Source organism: Aethalodelphis obliquidens, unplaced genomic scaffold (genome assembly GCF_003676395.1).
Source record: "Aethalodelphis obliquidens isolate GAN/ISIS:26980383/991018 unplaced genomic scaffold, ASM367639v1 scaffold9, whole genome shotgun sequence".
Classification (NCBI taxonomy): Eukaryota; Metazoa; Chordata; class Mammalia; order Artiodactyla; family Delphinidae; genus Aethalodelphis; species Aethalodelphis obliquidens.
Genome location: NW_020837953.1, coordinates 7593061 through 7606563, shown reverse-complemented (window position 1 = coordinate 7606563; position 13503 = coordinate 7593061). Strand labels below are relative to the sequence as shown.

General features: G+C 54.5%; 1 protein-coding gene across 11 annotated transcripts in view; it reads right to left on the bottom strand.

The window, feature by feature from the left end:
* SSBP3 (single stranded DNA binding protein 3) overlaps window positions 1-13503 on the bottom strand; it is a 164692-nt gene that overhangs the window by 28632 nt on the left and 122557 nt on the right. The gene's annotated exons all lie outside the window — the stretch shown is intronic.

Genomic DNA, 13503 nt, shown 5'->3' with positions numbered 1-13503 from the left:
GAGCGAGGTGGTGCCAGAGACTGAACACATGGGGGACAAGAGGAGGAGACGGTCACCGGGCGCCCACTCAGCGCACTCATTAACACGCCTTCACTTGCAACTGGTCCCGTGACATGGGTTTCGCATTCCTATTTCCACCAATGACGAAACTGAGTCTCAAGGGATGAGGAGATTTGGCCATGGCCACATAACCGGTAGATGGTAGAGACAGGAGAAGCCCAATGGGTCCAAGGCTGACCCTGACCCCTGCAGCCAGACCTGAGCGGGTGTGTGCGGGAGCAGTGGGACAGGGCTCTCCATTCCAGCAACCCCCATCCCAAGCTGACCCCTGAAGCCCTGGGCTATGCTGGCCTCGACTCCCCACAGAAGAGATGAGCAGATGAGTTCCCTTAAACCACGGAGTTGGTCAAACCGTGGGCTGCAGCTCATTAGTGGATGGTGAAATCAATTCAGTGGGTTGCAGTCATTGTTTTTAAAAACACGGAACACGATAAAAATCAGAATAGAGGGCTTCCCTGGTGGCGCAGTGGTTAAGAATCCGCCTGCCGATGCAGGGGACACAGGTTCGAGCCCTGGTCCGCAAAGATCCCACATGCCGCGGAGCAACTAAGCCTGTGTGCTGCAACTACTGAGCCTGCGCTCTAGAGCCAGCGAACCACAACTACTGAGCCCGTGGGCCACAACTACTGAAGCCCGCACACCTAGAGCCCGTGCTCCGCAACAAGAGAAGCCATCGCAACGAGAAGCACCCCACGCACCGCAACAAAGAGTAGCCCCCGCTCGCCGCAACTAGACAAAGCCCGTGTGCAGCAACGAAGACCCAACACAGACAAAAATAAATAAATACATAAATTTAAAAAAAAGAATAGAAAATATTGGACAGCCTTGTGTGTTTTAAGGCAGATACTTTTCATTAATCTCTGTTTATAAATATACGTGTGTGTGTGTACTGGGTCACTGTGTCAAATGTATTTTCTACTGTGGGTCACAGTCAAAAAGCATGAAAATCCAGTCAGGGAAGTGCCCTGCTGCCCACTCAGGACGTTGGGAGTGGGGGGCCGTCCTGCTGATGAGGGCACACCCTAATTCACTCTTTGCACTGGGGGCTGTGCTGCTGCCCTTGGAAATTGAGAAAAATTCAAAACACGCGTGGGGGATGAGTGTGGTTTCATTAAGAAAGAGAGGGAGAAGGGCTCTTTGAGAGACCCAGGCAGGGTTTTCTTCCTCAGCCTCCTCCCTCGAAGCCAGGCTGCGCAGCCTGCTGCTGGCTCAGGAAGCAAAGCCCAGAGCTGGGAGAGGGCGGAGGGGTGGGCTCAGGCCGGCGGGCATGGAGACAGAGAGAGGTGTGCAGAGAGAGGCGAGGGGGCCATGCCCAGGACAGGCCTGGAGCTCCTCGGCCAAGTGAGGGGCTGCTCACTTCCCAAAAGCTCCGCGGAGCAGATGTTCCCCTACCTGCCACGCTACTAATTTCAACAAGTGTGTGTCTTTCTAGCGGCTGCCAGCAACGGCATGGTTTGTTACCATGAGCAATTTTCTTAATTAACAGACATTAATTAGCCATTTAGCAATTTTGCAAGCATTTGTTTAGCGGCTTTCCTAAACATGAATACCACTGTGATAATGGCACTGATTAGAGGGTCCCCTAATTAACAGTACAGGGAAGGAAAATTGAAATCACATAAATTAAAAAGGGAGGGGAAGTTAATGAAGGCGGGACATATTTGCACCTGCAAGTCTTTTGTACCGTGAAACTTGGGTGCAATGTAAACAAAATAAGATAATTTGAAGCCAACCCCCCAAAAAAGGAAAATGAAAAGAACGGAGGAGGAGGGTTCAAGGGTGAGGTCCAGTCTCCAAGAGGGGGCAAAGGCCTTCTGTCAGGTCCTCAGTTCTTGGCAGGAAGGAGTGCCTCCTCCCTCCCAGTCCTTCGCCGCCCTCCCTGGTAACATCGTGATCCTCAGGGCCAGCGGTGTGGCTCGGGCAGGTCCCTCACACCTGTGCACCCCGGCAGCCAGGGGAGATGAGGAGCAGCTGACTCGCTGAGTGGTCAGAGAAAAAGTAAGTAAAGCCCCTCAGACAGCCACAGACAGGGCCCTCGGTCAAAGCCGTCCTTGCTAAGGGCCAGCACTCAAACCCGAGTCTTGTCGTTCCAAGCTGCCCCTTGGCCCTGCGTTCCGGCTGCCTGGGCCCCCGGAGGTCCAGGGGGCAGGGCTGGCGTGTGTGCTTCACCTCTGCACCTCCCCCAGAAGCTCTCTGCAGGACCCTGCTGCCTGGGCCCTAATGAGTGGACAGGGAACAACTTGGCCTCCCTGCCGCTGCTTCAAGACAAACGACAAGGAGTAGCAGTAAGGGAGTGTGGCTGGTCCCTTACTGCTACTCCTCTAGCTAGGGCTAGAGGCCCTAGCCCAGCAACTTCTCTGTCCTGGGGGGAGCTGTGGGGAGCTGTGGGGAGCAGGCTGGTAAGCCCTTAGAGGGGGCAGTGGTTCTGAAGTCTCTCCTCTGACTTGGAGCTGGGGTTTCGAGTGCCGAGGACACAGGAACCCTAGCCCAGGCCAGCCAGTCACCCAGAGAGAAAAGCCCACCACAGTCTGGACACAGGCGAAGATACAGCTCAGCGTTCACCTTCCCGGGGCATGAAGCTCCTCTCCCAGGCCCAGTCAGGGTGCCCAGGCTCTGCTTATGTACCTCCCAGCATGGCCCCCAGCACTACTGGGAACATCACAGCCAGAAAGCTTTTATTCCGTGGAGCCAGAAGCCCACCTTTGCCAAGGGGTCACCCACATCCTCCCAAATCTCCATCCTCTGTACCTCTGCTGCCTCCACTCAGCCTGACAGCTCTCCGTCACTGTATCTGCGTCCGGGTTCTGTCCCTGAGACTGGATGCAACAGCGCAGGGAGGGCCCTGCACACTTGGCTTGTTCTCAGGAGCTGGGAATGGGGCTCCGCAGTGGGAAAATGTTCGCTCGTGTAAAGATGATGACAGACGTGTTGCCCACCTCCACGAGGAGGTATGGCATCTGCTGCCCTGTGCTTTATTAAACCACAAAAACGTGTTCTTCTCTTTCCAGTCTGCATTCTCAACAAGAGACTGACAGGCAGGTTTAGAGAAAACAGACCTTTAGTCTTTTCAACTTGTTACCCACTCGAGCAAAAGGCTATGTAGGAGGCAGACAAAAAAAAAAAAGAACTTGTTTTAAGATTCTGACCTTTGTTGGGATGTTGGCTTTTCTCTTCCCCAGATGCTGCACAGATCTGGCAGGCAGGTGGAGAGGACGGAGGTGGAAGGTGAGAGAGGGCGGGAGTCTTAAAGCTGGTAATACCGAGTGTTCTCACACAGGACAACTCTCCTCCCTCCCACCCGCCCTCACACTGCCAGTGGGGCCTTCCCTGGCTTCTACTTGCTGAAAGCTTTTGAAGAACCCAAAATAGGTGCATCTGGAAGCCTGCTTGGCCAGGATGACCCTCTGCATCCAGCTCCATTTAGACCATCTCCCTCACAGACCTTGGAGGCTTTTCATCCTAGGTGCTGCCCAATCAACCCTCCTGACATGCCAGAGAGATGGATACGGGCAGACATCTGAGGTGAGCAGAATATAGGGCTGGACCAGGCTGGGGGTCCCACCAGAAGCTTGGGGAGAACCATACCTGCCCAGCAGTCACCTGTTTGTTGGCAGCCCTGAAAGATCATCACTGCTTCCAATGCTCTTCGTTCATGGGGAAGAAGAGAGGCGCAGGACAGGGGTGTGATCTGTCCAAGGCCACACAGATGAAGCTGGCAGCTGAGCCACATCACCTAACTCCAGCCCAGGGCTTGCTCTCTTCATGGTATCACGTCCCCATCCATGCAGACAAAGAAACAGGGTTTGGAAAGAACTGGGTTCAAATCCTGACTCTGCCACTGACTGCGCTTCTCTCATCAGTGAAATGGGAACGATTACAGTAATAATAACGAAGCCACACCTGCCACACGGTACAGATGGCCTTCACTTGCATCAGCTCATGTCATCTCAACTCCTCACTGGAAGGGCTCTTAATTGCTCCACTTTATATAGCCAAAGAACTGAGGCTCAGCAAGGCGAAGCCACTTGACTTGGATTACAAAGCTATTAAGTGGTGGGTCCAGGCTGATTCTAGAGTCCTGGGCCGCCTAGCTGGTCCACCATTCTACAAGCCCGTGAGCAGTGCTCCTAGAGGCTGAAGGACTTGTGGGTGCACCCAGTCACTCACCCACATACATATCCTGGGTGCTGACCTTCCATGTGTCTGGCCAGCCCATGCTGGGGTGAGGGAGGGTCACATAAGTGCATTGGACTCGTCTTGGCCCTGAAAGCTCCCAGGCTAGCTGGGGAGAAGGATGAGGACACAGTGACAAACAGGCTGGAGTGTTGGTTTAAACTGCCATGGGTTCCAAGAGAAGGTGACAGGTAAACCAAAGCTCAGGGAGGCCACAGAACGGAGGCCAACAGGGAGCTGGGATGAGAACTGGGGGCCCCTGGCGGGTCAGAACTCTTTCCATCGTACAGTCCTGCCTCCATGGGGTGACGGCAAGGAGACCTGTGCCGAGGGGACACCCCAACTCGGGAAATCCCTGCCACTGAATCTGGGAAAAGGAAGGTGACTTGCCCACTTCCTGTCTGGGCCTCGCTCTGCCCCAGACCCTGTTAATGGACTTGCCATTCCCCTCAGACGTTACGGAAATACGTTAACTCCCGCACTTCCTTATTCTTTTTCCTGTCACTTCGGCACTGGGTGGCAGCCTCCGAGAGCCACTTAGGCAGGGCCCGGGGAGGCTCTGCTATGGACCATTCCACTAAAACCCTAGATGCTGACAGTTGAGTGAAAGTGCCTTTGCCATCCTCGACGTGGTGGGGAGCAGAGTACAACAGATCCAAGGTCTCTGCAGAGAAGCACCTCAGAACCGTCTGCAGGACCCACCTATGCACGCCCCCCTCCGAAGCTATCCTTGAGAGACATGCTTGTGCACAATGGGGAAAGCTTCCTGGCATCCATCCCAGCTCCTCCAGGACATGTGAGTACGGTTTCCTCATAAGGAAAATGGGATATTCTACAGGTATTGCAGGGAGGTGGTACAGCTGACGATGCTAGGCACAGGTCCCCAAGCTTCCACAGTCCCCACGCCTGCTGCTCCAGAGCCACTCACAGCCCATTTACAGGGCTGTGGGATCGCCCTCCTCAGCCTGTTGAAAGCCCACACATCCTCCTTTGCGAAGCCTGGCCTATTCCACCCAGCCAGGTGCACTCCAAACGTGGTGCATCCTCTTTGGACATCCTGCCTTATTTGTGGATGCCACGTGGGCTCCTCCAGGGCAGTGACACAGTCCCCACGTGGACGTCCAGGGCAGGGCCTGAGCAGAGCAGTGAGGCGTGGCCAGCAGGAGGACCCCTCAGCCACAGTCAGCCAGCCCCTGGGTGGGCACATCTAACACTTTTGGGTTCAAGGAGCCAGGAGGAAACGTTCGTAACGACAGGAATGACCACGCTGGTCCTCTGAGCTAAAGACTCTTGGGAGTGAGGGAGGACAGTGCCGTAAAATTAAAAACCAAATAAAAAAGAAAATCTGTATTTATTTATTTTTTTTTTTTTTAAAGGAGAAAGGTAATAAAAGCTATATGCTAAGTTTAGTATTTCCAAAACTCACGGCTCCTTCGCCAAATGCCATCCCATATTCCCCAAAGCTGCCTTCAACCTGCCTGGACATCATGGACTCTCAAGAGAAACAGAGATGAGACTGAGTCCCAGGTTTTCTGGGTGCAGAGGTGGGCCAGTGGGGAGAACTCAGCTGTTAGAGCCCATGGCACTGGGGCTGGAGTCCTGCCTGACAGCCCCGGGCATGGGGCTGCTCCTCTGTAAGGAGCGAAAAATCCAGGTGACACTCTCCTTGCAGAAAAGCTGTGAGAGTGCTCTGGGAACAGTTGAACACCCCGTCATTACCATCAAGGCCAAATCTGCCTTTAGTCAGAAGGCCTTTGGGGAAAGGGGACTTGAAGTTTTAGGTTGCTAAGAAACAAAACGCTCCACACATCCCTGTTCCCCCCAGCCCCCGACTCCTGGGGATACTGGCCAGTGGTCTGGTAAGAATGCAGGGGTGGGTTTCATCAACTGGCAGCAGGAAATGGATGACCCGCATTACTGGTGACCTGTGCAATCCGCCCGTTGGGCGTGTTACTGTAACTGAGTGAATATAAAATTACATTAATTATACACATGGCAACAGGCATGCAACAGACAATCCAATTTGCTCCTTGGACACGAATACTGACAGGAAATGCCATAAGCCCATTCTGGGGAGAGGGCCAAGGTGTGCCCGTGTGCCACTGACATCCCAAATCTGTCAGCACGATGTGCCTCCACCCATAGCCTCCCTGTGGCAGGAGGCTGACCACCTGGCGGGGTCAAGGAGCTGCTGACATACAGCTCATCTCAGAAAAAGTTATTTCTCCATTTCGATCCATGGGAACAAACTTGTCAGGGACTCGGACAGTTGCCTTCCTATCCTGCTTCTATCTGTCCCCTCTGGGGAAGAGGCATCTTTACGTGTGTACGTGGGCAGTAGAGGCTGGAGACAGAGCTAAAGTTACCAACTCAAGGCTACAGGGGGCTGAGCTGGGCCACACCCAACCGTGGAGCTATGGGCAGGCTGCAGCACAGCCCTGAGAGCTCACAGTCAGGGGGCTGCCGGCCTCTGGGAGATGAGCCCACAGCAATCACGGCCCTCCGTGGGCACCAGGTAAGGTAGGTCTGACAAGTGGTGGTGGCCCATCTTCCTGGGATGGTGGGGAAGTTGTCAGTGAGAGAAGCAACAGTATACGACGTGTCTCCCTTGGAGTCACCTCGGCATAACCTCAGGAATCCTCAAAGCCACCGGGGTCCACTATGTGCAAGGATCAGCAAAAGACTCATTGATTTCCGGCTGAGCAAAGGCCCCAGCTGACCTCCCTCCTCCCCGTGCCTCTCCGAGGAGCCAGGACAGTGCTGGGCAGGTGGCGAGGGCGAGAGGTCTGTGCGCTTGTGAATCTGGCTTCCCGGGACGGGCCGCCAGGACACACCGCAGGAGGCACTCAGATCATGTTTTACTCAAGAGGTCCCATGGAGACAGAGACGCAGAATCAGCAGGCGACGGTTTTCAAAACAAAGGGAGGAAACATGGCAAATGAAAGTACAGGCGGCGTCCAAGACCTAACCACAGTCCCCCCCAATGCTGCTCCCTGAGTCTGCCCCAGCCCCGCGCACAGACGGGAAAGCCAAGCCCCAGGGACGTGGGCTCACTGGTCCCAAGTCCTGGCTTGGCGCCCTGCACCACACCCAGAGTGGAGGCTGGGGTCAGCAGCCGCACGAGGATCCCAAGAGCACGGCCACCACTGTGGCTGAGCTACAGGAAAAATCGGCAACCTATGGCTCAGGGCCAAATCTGGCCTGTCACCTGCTTTTGTAAATAAAGTTTTATTGGAACACAGCTACGCTCATTTGTGTACCGTCTGAGACTGCTTTCACGCTGTTATCAGTACAGTTGAGCAGTTGTGACAGAGATCAGATGGCCCACAAAACCTGAAATATTTACTATCCAGCCCTTCACAGAAAAAGTTTGCTGACCCTTGAGCTTAGTAATGGTTTTCAAGACTGAAGAGGGAAAAAACTGGAGTCTTTTTAAATTCTCAAGGAAAAGCAAAACAGTGCTAGATCTACTTTCTGATTTTAACCTCACATCTCTTTAATAAGATAAATGAAGCAAAAATTAACCCCGTTTTACAAAGGAGAACACTGAAGTCCAGCGACACAGCGTTATTTACCAGAGCCAGGATCTATGCCACTGACGACAAGAGAATGAGTGCCCGGATCCGGGGTCAGCAAACCTGAGTTCTGGTTCCCCCACCAACATGCCATGTGACCAATCTCTGAGCCCCGGTTTTCTGGGCCATTGGTCTTAAACAAGATGATCTTTCACTACTATAACACAATAACCAGCATTCATGACCAGCTGTTTGGTCCCAGAGCATCTCCTTGCTAACCATCTTCCCTGCGTTCATTCTTGCCACAATGCTGGGGAACACACTCTTCCCTCGCTCGCCAGCACGAAACATTCTGGGGACTTGATTCCAACCCTGAATTCTTTCAGCAGGTTCGTGCTGTTTGACCCTCGCCTATGCAGTGAATTCAGAAGAATTCTCTAGGGTTACCTCAGGAAAGGGTTCTATCTACCTTGAAAGGCTGTGCTTGGGGTGGGGGAGGGGCAAGGAGAGGCGACTCTGCTTCCAGCTGCTGCTGCTAAACCCTTGAGGCCTCCCTGCTGAAGATTCTTTGTATGTACCTGTGTCCACAGAACTCAGCACTCTTTCCAGGGACACAGGAAAAAGCATTAATACGCAGAACTTATGAGCAGAACCCACGTCCACCTGGCAGTGCACCCAGCCACTGGGTCCCAGCACCCTGGGCTGAGTGTGCGCTACGCGCTGGAGACACAAAAATAAGCAGTACTCTGGCCTTCCCTGAGAGAGTCCCAGGCAGTGTGGAGAGAGCAAGGTGTAACTGTGACCGCAGCAGCATTCCAACAGAGGCAGGTACCAGGTGTGCGATTACAGAACCATCACATTGCGTAGGCAGGGCACGGAAGGATGAACAGGCGTCCTCTGGCAGAGCAGAAATGAAAGGGGCTTCTGGGCTGAGATTGGCATCTGTGTGGCAGAGGCAAGAGTGGGCGTGGTGCTGGGGGGGGCCTCATGCACAAGATGGTGACCCTGGGGCTGGGACCTTCAGGCTGAGGAGTGGGGTCATTCACCTTTGGGAGCTCGTGCAAGGGAGTGGTGATCAGACCTATGTCTTGGGAAGCACACATCCATCCCATTCCTTTCCAAAGATGTTTCTGTGCCCCTCCTCGAGTTAGAAATAAAGACCTGTGGCCACTGGAAAACAGTGAGTTCACAACTGGGGTGCTAATTCCCATCTCTTGCTAACTACACATGAAGTGTGTACCTGCTCCGCCACTAAGCCACACTACAGCCCTGAACAGCCAGCCCTCTTTAATGTTGGCGAGGGTTTCCGAGACCCAGTCCCAGCCATGTGGGTTTCTGGCCGACATCCGGATAGCACACTCTCTCCTCCCAGACGTCTACTGGTTGCAGTAGAGACCTGCTCTGTGGGTAAGTGGGAGAGGCAGAGACACACCCAGGATCCAGAGCCATGCCAATCCCGCAGAACACAGGGAGGACACGCCTACCTTGCCAAGAGAACCAAATCCCCCCCCCCAGCCCCCAACAAAAGACTGCCTTTTGCTCTGAAAGTGGACAGGGCTGCAAAGACGCATCCCACTCCTGCCCGCCAGCCTCCACGCCACCTCTTGCCAACACTAAGCCTCCACTGTTCATCACGGCAGCGCAGTGAAGGCGAGGTGCATGCTAAAAAGGCACTGCCTCGTCCACCCAGATAATTCCTGCTCGACTTTAAGCTCTCCGGGCACATGCGTGCACACAGCCTTCCTGCCCTACCCCCTTATGCCCAGACAGACGATCCAAAAAGTACAGATTCGTCCTACCAACTAGGACAGGGAGACCAAGGCTGTGGAAGCTATAAATCCAGATGCTAGAATTCAACCCCAACTGTCCACTGGGCAGAAGAGGGCTGAGAAGGAAAACAGGAAAGTTGGCCAAGGTTTCCCCTTTAGTTTTGTGGCTTCCAGGATGACTGGGTGGTTTCTCGTGCCTCTTCTCCCCTGAGAAGCTTGGGGAATGGCCCAAGGTCTTGTCTTCCTTCCTTGGCTAAGGAGAAGCAACAGGATGGGGTGAGGGAAAGAACCAGGACACTGGGGAGAGACAGGCTGAGGAAGCCCGCCCACTGTCACCCAGGCAGTGGGCTTTGAAACCTGGAGCACCTCAGTGGCAACACGAGGGGCAGCCATGTGGAAGAGCTCTGGATTCATGGGCCAGGGGCACGTCTGCAGTCCCCTCCCAAACTCCCCAACCTCACCCGTAAAACAGGCCACCCCACCTCCCCACAGACAGCCACAGATACCGAGCGTCCAGTACTTCGTCCAGTGCTGGGGACCAGCCCTCACCACAGGGCAGCTGCCGATACACAGAGCTGTGCTCAGATCCTCTCCGCCCCCAAAGAATCCTTCAGGAAGCCCCTCTTTCCCTGACTAGACCTTCCTATTACCCCACTCCCAGGGAGCTGCCCCCTTGCCCACTAACATGTAACCTGTCCGAATCTGAGCTAGTCTCAGGCTGGACTCACGGCCCTCACCAACCCCACCTGATGTGGGGTGCTCTTCAGCCAACTCCACAAAAGTCATCTGGCCCCTGAAGTGCCCCCCAAAGCCCTTGATGCCCCCAGAGGACAGGGCCTGGGCTGCTTCTGTTTACCACTGCACCTCCCATGTCTACTCCTTCTAACGTTACATTCTTCTGATGGGCAGACTGAGGCCCAGAAAGATAAAGGCACCGCCCCAGAACAGACTGCAAGTCTCCAAACTCTTAGACCCTTTCCATAACTCCAGAATAAGTCTCTCGGAGTTAGATATTATAATTGATCTGACGAAGGGGCACTTAATCAGATTCACATTTTGGGTGTACATTTTTTTACCTTGAGGCATGGATGGGACAAGACTTTGTCAAAGTCTTCTTGAATAAAAATGACTCGAGATTGAAGAGGCTTCAAGGAGGGGAGGGGAGAATTCTGCAATCTGCAGAAGAGGCCCTGCAGACGTGCTGGGCGGGGCAGGGCTGGGTCTGAGAGCAAAAGCTCTGGTCCTTGTCCCAGGAACCAAGAGCTGGTTCAACAACAGGGTGAGGGTAGCAGGGGCTAGATCACAAAGAGGTCTGGATGTCGTAAAAAGAGCCTGGACTTTATTCTTTTAACGAAGGGATACCACTGACAAGAAGAAGACCACTTGACGGAGGGGATGAGCCACTCCACTGACCTGCAGAGAGCCCAGGCTGGAGTCTGCCACGCAGACCAGGAACACCTGGAGCCAGGGACTGCCTTGCCTCCCAGCCCTGGGAGCCGAGCAGGGCCAGGCGGAGAGCTGTCCCTCCTGGATGTATGTGGAACGGATGCCCAGAAACCAGCCCCTGGGAAGGAGCCCTCGTGAAGACACCTGATCTGCCTTTCATTCTGAACACATTCCCAAACTCAGAGCTGGTGAAGCAGGTAGAGTTGTTCCTGTTTCACAGGTGAGGAAACTGAAACTCCAGTGATACCCAGGTGAGTCACTAGTGACAGAACTCAGGAGTAGTCAGCCCTCCACATCCACCGCGGCAGAACCCGACGACAGGGAGACAGACTGCACTTGGCCATTTGATATAAGGGACTTGAGCATCCACAGACTTTGGTATCGGCGAGGGGTACTGGGACCAATCTCCCCGTGGGTACCGAGGGACAACGGCAGAAGCAAAGACCCAGCCCCCTGGGCGAAGAGCTGACAGTAACTCACAGTAGCAAGCTCACCCTGATGAGCTTGGCAGGAACAGGGCCAGAGGCTTTTGGACATACAACCTGCTTTCCTGCTTCCACCTCCCCTGTCAGCTCCTGTCGGTGGACCAGGGACAAGGAGTCAAGGTGGCAGGGCCCAAGGGGACCGCCACGTGGGCAGGGTTAAGGAAGGTGACACGTTAGGGGACCAAATAAGACCCGGTGCTTAGCAGGTGCCAGAAACGTCAGTCTAACCGAAGGGTTAAGCACTAAAAAGCCAATCAATCTCGAGAATACCCCGAACCTCTGCCACACTTCACTGCCACCAAGGCTGTACTGAGCCCGAGATTCCTTATGGAAAAAGAAGAAAACTCACGGCGACCCTTGCTCCTGGTTGAGCTGAAGACCTACCTCCATCCTGGCCTCTAGCTCGCAGAAAAGAACAGCCCAGGACACCCCTGCCTGTATCCACAACACAGGAGAGCCAGAGTGTTTACCCGCGCCAGGCAGGGCTTCACAGGCATCATCTCGTGGTGTCCTCATATCCGCCCCAAGAGATAGTGGGTATATCTTCACCCCAACCTGTCAGGTGAAGCAGCTGAGGTTCACAGAGTTTAATGGACTTTCCCAAGGCAACCAACGTGCCAACCCAGGCTGCATGACCCCAGGGCTGTCAGGAAGCACGTTTAGAGAGGGTGAGGGAGGGATGGGACACACAGGGGGCAGATGAACTAACAGGCACGTGGAAGCTCCAGGGGCCCAGCCGCTGGGCTTCTGACCATTGGTCAACACTGGGTCACGTTTCCACGGCAGTAATAAACCATCACTGAACATGAGTGTATAGTCAATCCTCACCAGTGCTCTGAAAAGGAAGCACTGCAATGTGCCAAACGACTGCTTCCCAGCACAGCCGAGGAGATCAGTGCCTAGAGAGCTCGGATAACCCGCCCAGAACACGTCACCAGGCGTGGCAGGGGGCTGTCTTGCTCCAAAGCCCCTGCTCACAGCCACTGAGCATTGACAACCCTCTTTGGCCAGGTCTCTCCTGCAGCTGGGTGCCCTCTGCTCCCCTCCACTGCAGACACAGCTGAAGTGGTGTCCCCAGGGTCAGGGAGCCCCTTAGAGAGCCCAGCACGAAGAGACACTTCATGAAAGCCATGGCCCCACCCGTGCTCTTAAAAAAGTCTAATCCCACCCTTTTGGTCTTAGCAAGAGATGGGGCTTCCTGGAACCCAGAGGTGGGCCTAGGCCAGGGGCATCACTGATTCCAAGGCCTTCGTTTAAGGGAAGGAGCTTGTCAGGGAAAGGTCAGCTGGGGAGTTAATCTAGGCAGAAACAGGACATGAACCCCAAATCCACACTATGGGTCTCCTGCTATGTCCCCAGCTCTTAGAAGAGCACCTCCGCAAGATGAGAGAAAGCCCTCTGACCACCTGGTCTGGGCCCAAGGCCCTGGGCCCAGCCCAGACTCCTCAAAGGGCACTTTCCTTTCAGGGCAGCATGATCTTATTCAGGGGGTCTATCTCAATCCACGTCATGCCAAGGTGTGTTAATTCCAGGATTCCGCTGGAATTCCCTTCCTCAAACCTCTTCTGCTACAGGGCTGAGAAATTTGATTTTTTTTTTTTTTTAAAGAAAAATACCCTCAGCATGATTTGTGGAGAAGGAAGCAAGAGCTGAGGAAGGTCTACCCCACCCCCTGCCCCCCACCTGTGAGAGGTGGGGAACTCTTCTGGGGGAACGGAGGCACCCATGGCAGAGCAGCTCTCCAGCACGGGGGGAGAAGTGCAATTCTAAGAGAAACCCAGGTCCAAAGGGGAGAAGGATAAACCAGCCCAAGCTCTTAACAAACCAGAGGTGAAGGTGCTGCTGACATCAATCCTCGGGCATCAGATCCATAGAAGTCAGAGATTCGGGCGTCGGTTTAGAGCTCAAGAGAAGAGGCCCGGGGCGGGGGGGGGGGTCGTGGCCCCGGGGGTCTCCCGGGGCGGGAGAAGCAGCAGCTGAGCACAGCCCCCGGGCCTCCCACGTCTGAGGGTCCCTCCGGAGCCTCTCCCCTGCCTCTCCCTGGAGAGGGATTGG